General features: G+C 36.8%; 1 protein-coding gene across 11 annotated transcripts in view; it reads left to right on the top strand.

Moving 5' to 3' along the window:
• MACC1 (MET transcriptional regulator MACC1) overlaps positions 1 to 12,049 on the top strand; it is a 230,068-nt gene that overhangs the window by 21,048 nt on the left and 196,971 nt on the right. For 9 of the 11 annotated variants that reach the window (XM_064290051.1, XM_064290050.1, XM_064290046.1 and 6 more), the window contains one exon: positions 7,976 to 8,091. The gene's annotated coding sequence lies outside the window, so the exon portion shown is untranslated. Of the gene's footprint in view, positions 1 to 5,989; positions 6,035 to 7,975; positions 8,092 to 12,049 lie in introns of all 11 variants that reach the window. The other 2 variants (XM_064290045.1, XM_064290043.1) reach the window with 1 other exon arrangement.

Genomic DNA, 12,049 nt, shown 5'->3' with positions numbered 1-12,049 from the left:
CGTTGCCATTATGGAGATCATCCACAGTGAAGGGTACGATAGAAGGCAGACCACAGCGTATTGATAAGTTAGAGACCTCTTTTGAGATGCCAGATAAAAAGAGAATGACAGAGGTCAGAGAGTTACCTGAGAGAGTGAGATGTCTACATTTCTCAAAGAATCTTTATATATGCTGCCATACTTAATGTTTTCAGATTATCAGTATGGAAACTTCTGTTTGGTATGTCAACAAAAGTAAGGTCTATAGGACAGTTTACCCATCCTTAGCTTACCTAGATGTAGGTACTGGCATTTTAAAATCAATTTAGGAGACAATAGATAATATCTATAAAACTTGGCATGGAAATCCAAGTATCCCAGCATTTCAAAATATACTAACTTGATGCCAAATCAAACCTTTAAGTATTTAGTAAATACACAAAACTTATGGAAGCTAACTTTGATTTGTATTAAAATAATAAAGAAAATAAAAGATATGTTTTATTCATATAAATTGGACACTCCTGATGTGGAAAATAGACCCAGACCTACATGAGAGGCCAGAATCTTGGGAATTCAGAGTTAGAAAGAACCTGGCACAGTGGATAACTGTGAATTGAATTTTAGAAATTAAGACCCTTGTAATACAAATGAAAAAAAAAAATTGAACATTAGAGAGGTCAAACGACATAAGGTCATTTTTAACTAATTATAAAGCCAGCATTTTAACTGTACTTGATTCTTATTCATTAAGTACATCTTATGTGCCATAGACTATGCTAAATAATTTCCACTCACTTTTTCTTTCAATCCTCAGAGGCATTTCTGACTTCAGTACTACTATTATTACCATGTTGCAAGAGAGAAAACTGAGTCACAAGAGATGAAAATAACATGCCCAAGATGACATTGTAGAGTTAGGATGTAAATCTGTTGTTGTTGTTGTTAGGTGCCGTAGAGTTGGTTTCAACTAATAGAGACACTATGTCATACTGACAAAAACATTGCTGGGTCCTGTGCCATCCTCGAAATCATTGCTATGCTTGAGACCATTGTTGCAGCCACTGTGTCAGTCCATGTCATTGATGGTCTTCCTCTCTTTCACTGATACCTCACCAAGCACGATGTCCTTTTCCAGGAATTGGTCCATCATGATAACATGTCCAAAGTAAGTGAGACAAAGCCTTGCCATCCTCACATCTAAGGAGCACTCTGGCTGTACATCTTCCAAGATAAATTTGTTCACTTTTCTTGCCGTCTGTGGTTTATGCAATATTCTTTACCAACACCATAATTCAAATGCATCAATTCTTCTTCGGTCTCCTTTTTCCATTGTCCGTCTTTCACATGCATATGAGGCAATTGAAAACACCATAGCTTGGACAGGTGCATCTTAATCCTGAAAGCAATTTAAACATAGGCAACCTTACTCAAGAACTCATGCTTTTATCATGACCTTCTAGCAGCTGTGGACTACACACAGTGCACACTTAGTACTTGAAACTATTCTAGACATTCAGGTTTCTCTTCCATAGATAGTAAGCATAAGTATGACAGTAAACAAATTTTTTTTTGCTTCAGTGAAAAAGAGTTAAAAACAGAAAAGTTCCAACTAAATAATTATTGAGCAATTATTTTAGTAAATTGATGTTTTCCTTCAACAGATAAAATTTGAAAAGAAAAACACTTTGCTTTTTGTCCCTTTATCACAAATGCAATATGATAGTAACACTTTCAGAAAAGCTCATTATTATGAAAGAATGAAATAACACATTGTTCTTGCTGAGGTAATTGTTATAATAATAGCCATTTCACATTCTTCCCTTCTACACCCGAGGAATTTCCTTTTTTTTTTTAAATGAACAAGCTTTCATCTGCTTAGTGTCCAAAGAGGACAGCAATGAATTTGCCTAATCACTGTTTTTGGACAAGATAAGTCCTATTTAAGGAGTCTTGGTGGCGTGAGTTGGAATCTACTTGACGGCAATGGGTTTGGTTTTTGGTTTGGTGGTATGGTGGTTAAGCACTTGGCTGCTAAACGAAGGGTTGATGGGTCCGAACCAACCATCTGCTCCACGGGAGGAAGATGTTGCAGTCCGCTTCTGAAAAGTTTTACAGCCTTGGAAACCCTATGGGGCAGTTCTGCCCTGTCTTATAGCGTTGCTATGAGTCAGAATCAACTTGACAGCAAGATTGACTTTTTGGTAAATCCTGTTTAGAAAGAAATGAACCTCAGCAAATAAGCACCTGTCACAGACTGAATTATGTTTCCCAAAAATGTCTGTCAGCTTGGCTGGGCCATGAATCCTGGTACTGTGTGATGTCCACCATTTTATGTGATTTCCCTATGTGCTGTAAATCCTATCACTATGATGAAATGAGATGGATTAGTGGCAGTTACATTGATGAGACACCCACTGCCATCGAGTCAATTTTGACTCATAGGTAGATATACAAAATTAGATAGTGTTTTAAGCCAATCTTTTTGAGATATAAAAGAGAGAGGCAAGCAGAGAGACAGGGGACCTTGTACCACCAAGAAAGCAGCGCTGGGAGCAGAGCTCATCCTTTGGACCTGAGGTTTCTGTGCTGAGATGCTCCCAGACCAAGAGAAGACTGATGACAAGGACCTTCCTCTAGAGCCGATGGAGCGAGAAAGCCTTCCCCTGGAGCTGGTACCCTGAATTTGGACTTCTAGCCTACTGAACTGTGAGAGAATAAACTTCTCTTTGTTAAAACCATCCACCTGTGGTATTTCTGTTATAGCAGCACTAGATGACTAAGACTGCACCCTAACAGCAATTTTTGTCATCATCTTGAACAATGTAAATCATATAAATGGTTTTGTTTAGCTGGATGCTTCAGAGGTAAAATTCTAAGAATATTGACGGATTTTTTTTTATATCTACCTTAAGTAATTAATGGCAAATGCAGCAATTCGAGCTGATTTAAGTGGTAGAGAGAGGTGTACAAAACATCAGATTGAGCCCATGACACCTGAAATGAGGAAAATAGTAGATAAGACTGGAGTATCTCACTGCTGTGGACCATATCTAGGTCTGTTTCTCAACCTCAGTACTATGTAGGCTCAATAATTCTTCACTGTGGGACTATCCTGTGCCACACTGCAGGGTGTTTAGAAGTCTCCCTGGTTCACGCACTAGATGTTCTTCCAGGTTTTGACCATTAAATATCTCCAGACATTGCCCAATGTCCTCTGGAGGACAAAATCTCAAAATCTAGACAATTAACTAAAGAAGGACCCAATAAGCGGGCCTGAAGATAGATCTGGCTGGCTAGAATTAGAACTCTTTAAATTCACATTAGAATGCCTGAAGGTTATCTGGGGCCTTATATTTCATCTGAAGAAGCCACAAAAGTATTTAGAATTTGTCTAGTTACCTGTGGCTGCATAAAAAACTACTGTAAAACTTAGTGACAATCTTAATTTTATTCACAAATCTGATACTTGACCAAGGCTTGGTGAGAGAGCTTGCCTTTGCTTCACTGAGGTGGCCCGAAAGCTGGGACTGGAGAAGGATTGTCTAAAGACTTGCTCACTCACCTAACTGGTAGTTGATGGCTGGTAGCTGATGGGAGCTTCAGCTGGAGCCATGGCTGAAAGACTTACATGTGGCCTTTCCACATGGCTGTTTGGCTTTCTCACAGCCTGATTCCAAGGGCAGCATCCCTAGAGAACCAGTCCGAAGCTGTATTGCATTTTATGAATTAATCTTGCAAGTCACATAGCATCACTTCTCCTGCAGTCAAAATTCCACCCAAATTCAAGGAGAAGGAACTTAAACCCCATCTCTTGATTGAGGGATGTCAATGTCACCTTATAGGAAGACTATATAGAATGGTATATATTGATGTAGCAATCTTTGGGAAATCTACCAGAGATTTGAAAAAGACAGGACACTTAGGGTTACTTACTGGGGGTCTATGACATTGCTGTCTAAAGATTGTTCTAAGGACCACCTGTATCAATCTGATTGGGAGCACTTGTTTCAAATGTCAATTTCTGGGCCTCTCCAAGGAGTTCTGATTTAGCAGGTCAGCCGTGGGGATTTGGTATCTGCCTGTTCAATAAGCCCTCATGCATGTTAAGAATGTTCTTTGTTTATACAGATGCTTTTATCATTACACATTTCCATTACACATTTACACATTTTCTTCCAAGAAACAAGGTGGTGATACAGAGGTAGTTTTGAGGAATGTAGTTGTTTTGAAAAGTCACTTCAAACACTGCCTTTGGGTTTTTAATACGCACATGTTGCTTGTCAAAAGACACTTTGAAAGTGATGTTACATATTGGGGTTGTCTAGACATTTGATTTATTTAATTTTCATGCCATGTCAAATAAAAAAAAAAAAGAAAAGAGAGATAACATTACAGTCCAAATCAAGAAAATTGGGATTTTTTTTTTAGTCTACTTTTATGGTCAAATTTTACATGCTTTTATGTTACACTTGAGAGCTATACTTTAGGTATCAAATAAAAGCCCAACATTCATGATGGTATAATTGAAATTGTAGCATAAGGAAGAATCCTTTGTAGAAAATTAAAATGCTAATAGGTATAGTAATGTGAATTCCATTTTCAATGAACATCATGAAAATGTGGGAAATAAAATGTTAGTTTAGGGACATTGCCCTGACTTAAAAGTTGCTGATCTGACAACTTCAATGACCTAAAATATACTTGAGGAAACAGCATGTGAAAAAGGCCCTTGTGCGATCAAAATAGAATACAGAAATTTACTTGGGTCATTTACTTGGGGTCTAACTTACTATTAACTTGCATGAAAGTCTAACAGAGGAGTTTCTAGCTTACGGCAAAGGAAAAAGAACATGTTAGAATGGGTCAGCCACAGATGGCCTACAGGCAGGCACAATGAGCGCCAGGAACATCTGAGAGCACAGTAGTTGAGGGGTTTTTCAGAGTAGAGGAAAACCACTTTTATATCTCACTATTTTAGAGGTACTTCTACATTACAGTGGTACAGCAATTGCTTTCCATCATGCTAAGCCTGAGTTTTTGAGAAATTTAACTATTTTTTAAGGGAAATAATTAAAGAATTTAGAAAAAAAAATCCTTGAAAGTGGGTAAAAAAAAAAAAAAGCTTTGGTGCTTTTAAGAGACATTTCTTTTACCTACAAAATTATTATTATTTTTTGTAGACTATCTCACTGGCAGAAGATGCTAGATAATATACATTGGTCATTCAATTAAGATTTTTTTTTAATTGATTTATTTTACTAAATTTAAAGCTTAGTTGTGCCTTGACAACTAATATGGAAATCTAAATCTAATATGGGGAACTATGTGAACATTTTAAACATGTGTTGATATGAGCAAGTACTAGCAAGCTGGGAAGGAAGGAAAAACCTAGTCATCTCACTTACCACCAAATTCTTTTGAGTCCAACACAAAAATTCATTTTAAATGTATCCAGCTCTCTGTGCCTCCATTGCTACACCCTCGTCCTTGTCACCATCATTTCTCTTATGTGAATTTCTGCAATAAACTCCTGTCTCCCTGTTCCTGCTCTTGGCTGCCTTCAATCCATTCTCCATGCTAAACTTTCAAGTGAAGTTACCTCCTTCTTTAACCTGCTACTGTGGCTCTCCATCTGATTTCAAATAAAACTCGAATACCTTACTGTGGCTCTCAAGGCCTTGCTTGATTTGGTCCCTTCATGCTTCCCCAATCCCACCTTATGATATTCTAACTTTTACTCCCTCTGCTCTAGTTGCCTTGCCTTCTTTGAGTATTTTGGCTTTTGCATAGACAAGTCCCTCTGCCTCTTCTGTTCTTGGCAGGGCAGGATCCTTACTTTCAGCTCTCAATTTAGATATTGCCCCTTCAGAAAGGCCTGTTTTGACTACACTATCCAGAGTAGATCTCTCCCCAACATTGTTCTCTATCACAATACAGTGTTAAATTTATCTGTAGCCTGTACCATAATGCATTCCATATTTTTATTAGTTTATTTTTCCTTTGCAAGCCTCATGAAGACAAAGGCCACATCTGCTTTATTGAACAGATAATGGTGAGTGCCTGGCACATAGTAGGTGTCTAATAAATATTTTTTGAATGAATAAATGAATGGCAGTCTATAAATAAATCAAGGGCTAAATACATGGATCTATTAAGGCAAGTACAGGCACTAGTATATGTGTTTGATAAGGATTTGGATGATTTATAGGTACTTTACCCATACAGATTTTGAAATGAGAAGCTTGTAGAACTCATAACTAACTTTTCACTATGATATCATAGATGGCATTGATTCAGTGCTCCAAACACGACTTTGTCAGAGCTCAGGTTTGGAGATATTTGGCTTGACGCTACATAGTGTTTCTTAGAAGGAGAATAAAGGAAACGAGAATAGGATATGACACAGGGAATAAATAATTCTGAGATCCCATTTACCCTTAGAAATTATCAAGAGATTATGCCTGTTTTTAATGTTCTCGACTATGTAATTTGAAGAATTTAGCATATACATTACACTCAGCAGTAGTTCAATAAACATGGGTTTAATTGAGTTTACCTTGGAAAATTGGAAATAAGAAACATTTTTGTTCAGTTTTTCCCTAGATTTACTCTGTTGGCATCTCATTAATAATCTTAATACAGACTATGACAAAATGGAGCCAGTTTCCTACTACATCAGTAACTGGCAAATGCTTGTTGAAGTCAGAAGCCATGACTCAAGTATTTTTCTATTTCCAAGATGGGCTTAGGAGTAGGGGTGTTGCATAATAATGACACACTAAGTATGTCTTGAATAAATGACAATTCTCAGGCCACTTAAAGGACCCAGTTTAAATTGCTTTTTGTATCAGATAGATTGAGAAATGGGTATACTTTTTTTTTTTTGCTAATACAAATATCCCAGTAAAACCAGTGGTGAGAATACAAACATACAAAAGTAAAAAAAAAAAAAAAAAACATGCTGCATGCTGAAACAAATGTCTTTACGCTACACTTATGTAGAAACATGGGACAATAGATGCAACAATTTTACTATAAAAGGAATGCACAGTAGGTCTCACATAAAATAAAACATGAAAGAAACCTTTAGGTGGCGACCAAGAGCTATGGTTATGAATTCCTTAGCTGGCTTTTATGAAAATTTATAATCTTATTTGACAGTGGTCATGTTCAGCAGGCTATTTAAACCACAATAATTCAATGCAAAGCAAATAGAAGAAACAAAATTAGTCCCAGAAATAAATGGATTTAGATGTTAATATTATCAAATAATCAGTCAAATCAAGTTTGGTAAAACAATGGATGACTTAACTATAAATTAGAAAACCAGATCCTGGAAAATAAATTTATTGGTATTGAGTTATGGGACTAATTACTCTTAGCACTTAAATAATTACTTTGATCTTCAAAGAAATTATCTTTAAACAAAAGAACTCATAGAGTGTAATAAACATGTCAAAAAACCTTCCAAATACTCATTGTGCAACTGGACCCCACTCAAAAGAGACATGAGGCTCCGGAATAATGGGCAATTATCTAACTCATTCTTGCAACATCTGCAGCAGCTATGGCTTCTTAGAGACCAGTATGCTCTTCATCTCTTCTTTCATTGCTCTCTCAAATGAAGTTTAAGATCAAATTCACCATATGCCTCTTTCAGTTCTAAAAAAAAGGGGAAATATAAAATATTTATGAATGGGCATCATGATTTTGTGATGGCATGCACTGTTTTTTCCTTCCTGCTTGTTCTTTTCATCAATATGCACTCACGTGCTAGGAGAAGAAACAATTTTAATCATCATTCTTAGATACTGTTTCATAGTAATTTTCATTTAAAAGTTTTTCCATTAATGATTAATTCTGTTAGCACCTAGATTTATGATGTACATTTTTTGACACTTTTAGCAAGATAGATTAAAATTTGAATTTTGCTTTCAATTGATAATTGCTTCTGTGATGAAGTTGTCTTTAGTTCAATTTTTGTTCACTTCAGGTGCACTTATTAGCTGGTGGTACAGTGGTAAAGAGATGGCTATTAAACAAGAGATCGGCAGTTCAAATCCATCAGCAGCTCCTTGGAAACCTTCTGGTGCAGTTTAACTCTGTTCGGTAAGGTCACTATGAGTTGGAATGGAATCAATGGCAATGGGTTTGGTTTTTGGTTTTTTGGATATGCACACCATGGAGGAGAGAAAACAAGCAAAAGATAAACTTGGTACACAGGGGTTGATGAGCTTTCTAGACACAGCAAGAGAACAGAAACAAACTAAAAGTACTATAGCAAAACCCACACGTTGGTATTGAGTAATAGAAAGTGAGGGAGAAGCGTGGGTTGATATTAATAAAAAAATCTTTGTAGAGAAGATGAGTAAACTGGTGAAGTTTCCTAAAACATTAATGGGAAAGTAAATATTTTAATTCCTAAGAAACTCTATTTCTATGACTTAATTTTAATATTCCAAAATTATTCGGTAGTAATATACATGTCACAATAGCACTGAGCAGTTCCTTTTTTTTTTAGAAAATATTTTCCACTACTTTAGTCAATGAAGATGGTGATATCCACTCTCAAAAACCCATCCAGTATGTTACTGGATTACATAGCAAGCAGTACAAGAGAATTGCCCAGAAATTATTTCAGTTCTCTAGCAGTTTGCAGAACAAAATTGCTCAGGAATAAAGTTAAGCTAAAAACGTAGAAGGTTGTACCTATGGGATTTATGTGGTTGAGACATATTGTTATCTCCTAAGCTACCATTGAATGTCTTCAAAATTATATTATTGAGGCTAGGAATTAGGAGAATTGACTCTAATGCTGAGTGTAATGATAAAATTGTGGCCAGGTTGCATCATTTCTCTGGGCAGCACCTTCCATCTCTGTAAAATGAGACATGATCTAATTCTTCTCCACTCTAAAACCATTATGTTTCCTGATTTCTAGAGAGCAAAACCAATGTTATCAGAGTGAAAATTAGGTACATCTGATGAGTAAAAGCATGGCATAGTTTCAGCGAGAGTTGCTGAATGAATCCAACTGTATGCTTTGTTGTTCTTAGATGTCCTCTAGTCAGCTCCAATTCATGGTGACCTTACATATAACAGAATGAAACGTTGCCCAATCCTGTGCCATCTTCATGATTGTTGGTAAGCTTAAGCCCATTGTTGTGGCTATTGTGCCAATCCATTTCATCAAGGCTTTCCCTTGTTTTCACTGGCCCTCTACTGAGCACGATGCCCTTTTCTAGTGATTAATCTTTCTTGATGATACGTCTGAAAGTGAGCGAGTTGAAGTCTTGGCATCCTTTCTTGTAAGGAGCACTCTGGTTGTATTTCTTCTAAGACTTACTTGTTCTTTATTCTACCAGTCCTTCAATATTTTTTTGCCAGCACCACAATTCAAATGCTTCTTTTGTCTTTCTTTTTCATTGTCCAACTTTCATATGTTATGAGATGGTTGAAAAGACCAACTGTGTGTGGGGCCCCACATATAGATCAGGTAAAAAATGGTGCTCACTCGAGTGTGGATTCCACAACCTGTGGGACCCCTGGTGGCACAGTGGTTAAGAGCTTGGCCACTAAACAAAAGGTCCGCAGTTCAAATCCACCAGCTGCTCCTTGAAAACCCTTTGGGGCAGCTCTACTCTGACTTATAAAGTCGTTATGAGTTGGAATCGACTCAACGGCAATGAGTTTTTTATGAGACAAGATCGTATGTGGTAGCTCTATAATCATACCATTAATGATGACAGGAAGTTGTTGAAAATTTCTCTGTACTAAAATTTTATATAATAATGGTATAGTTTTCAATCCACTGTCTTTTTTTCATGAGCTGGGGTCTTTAAGCACGGTAAAATATGTTAAATGCAAAATCAGTAAACTGAGGAAAAGAGAAAGGGCATATATCTTAACCATGGTGAGTGAAAATGATGGACCAAGCACTTAGTAGTACAAAACCAGTAGATGTTACGGGGCAGTCAATATTTTTACCACAGATTTAAAAAGACTGAAAATTTATCAGAGATTCTAAAACAGGTGTCACATATGACCTTTAGGTGATTAATAAATGTAATCTAAATTAAAATATAGTTTGCCAAAAGCATAAACAAAGACACTAGTATAATGGATTTAGTAATATATATTTTATATATTATACTTGCCATTGACATACAATTTTATGTAACTATATGGTCATTAAAAGTTCAGATATTTGGATGTATATTTCATTAGTCCAAAGTCATATTTTTAAGCCCGAGAGTCATTTACCTTTACTTGCAGTCTACTATTGCACACAGTTGAAAATTAGGTGAAACTATATAAAAGAAAAATGAATATACAATTTCAAAAACTAAAACAAAAACTCTAAAAACTATCTTCTATATGGAATAAAAATATAAGATGATGAAAGCGGTTATTCTCCTCTCCTCCAAAAATATAAAAATAAGTAGGAGAAAATCTTCGTGTCTTGTTTCCTTTTAACTGTTTCTTCAAAAACTACAATTAATCCTGGGCCCTGGCCTTTATTCTGCTGCTGGTTAGTCTGCCACTAATGTGCAAAAGTTATTTTGTCCTGAGTGTTGGCAGCTCAGCATTTTCAGCTTGCTGATTTCAGAGGCCGGATCTTCTCTACTTCATTTTAGGGTGAATACTGCCTGATCTAGACTGTTCTGGAAGATGGCAGATCTCACTGATTTTATTCCTTGTAACCTGCAAGTGAACTCTGGCAGCACAGAGGATAAGCGTTCAGCTGCTAACCAAAAATTCTGCAGTTCGAATCCACCAGCCACTCCTTGGAAACCCCATGGGGCAGTTGTACTGTCCTATAGGGTCACTGTGAGTCAGAATCACACCACAACAATGAGTAACCTAGGAGGGAGACAGATTGTGGCAATCTGCTATTTAGGGTGCTATTTTCTGACTAATTTTTCTTCTCGGTTTTATTATATTAAATAAACACTTAAGATTGCTTCAATTACAATCCTTTGCAAAAGGTGAGTGGGACTTGGATTCAAACAATCAGGGAAACAAAAACACATGTATGGAAGGAGAGAGAATAGGAAGACTTCTAGGAACAATAAATAATAACAAGGAGAAACAAAATGCACAAACTCAAGAAGAAAAGGGAAGGCAAATAGAGGAAGAAAATGTGTGAAGAATGAAAAATTAAGGCGGCGGGGGCAGGGAGGAGAAAAAAAATTGTTGCCGTGGAGTCGATGACAACACATAGCCAGAGTAAAACTGCCCCATAGGGTTTCCAAGGAGTGGCTGGTGAATTGGACTGAACTGCTGACCTTTTGGTTAGCAGCTGAGCTCTTAACCAGTGAGCCGCCAGGGCTCCGAAGGCAGGGAAGGAGGCAGAAAATAAGCATGATACAAAAAAAAAAAAAAAAGCTAAAGATTGAAGAGGGACGAGAGGAAGCAACAGGAGCGAAGTCAGAAAAACGATGAGAAGATAGAGCAGGAACAGGAGGACAGAGTGGGGAAAAAAGGAGGTCAGGGCTTAAGGAGAAAGAATTAAGCACAAAGAAGACAGAAGAACAGCAAACAAAGAAGTAGGATACAAATGGAACGGGAGCCAAGTGTCTGGATTATAAAGTGGGAGGAAAAAAGTAGACAGGCAGAAGGGAGGGAGACGAAGAGCCACCGGAGCCAAGCGATTTTGCTTTATCTTTTGCAAGTGGAGTTTATGTCACTTGAATGGAGCTTGCAGATAGACGTGAATTATTTTACTGGTATCCTTCAAAGTCCTGCTGTAATGTTGTTAGGAATTTGGCAGAGAAGTGCCAGCCTTAACTAAGATTATCAGCTCCCCTTCATGTTAAACCAAGGCAGCTGAATTCACACCCTTTTGCAAGCTCTATTCAAATGGGACCAAAAAAAAAAAAAATGGTGATAGTTAGACTAGAAAAATTCTGGACATTAAAAAAGAGAGAGAGAAGGAATTTATTTTTATTTAAAACAAAAACAGAACACCCAAATCATATACTTATTTGCTTAGTCTTGGTGTTTTTACTTATAATTTTTTTGTTTTTGTTTTTTCTTTCCAGATCTAGGCAGTGTCCTGAGAACT

Source organism: Loxodonta africana, chromosome 8 (genome assembly GCF_030014295.1).
Source record: "Loxodonta africana isolate mLoxAfr1 chromosome 8, mLoxAfr1.hap2, whole genome shotgun sequence".
In the NCBI taxonomy this organism is placed as follows: Eukaryota; Metazoa; Chordata; class Mammalia; order Proboscidea; family Elephantidae; genus Loxodonta; species Loxodonta africana.
Note: the sequence above shows the minus strand (reverse complement) of the source record. Positions and strands in the feature narration are given on the sequence as shown.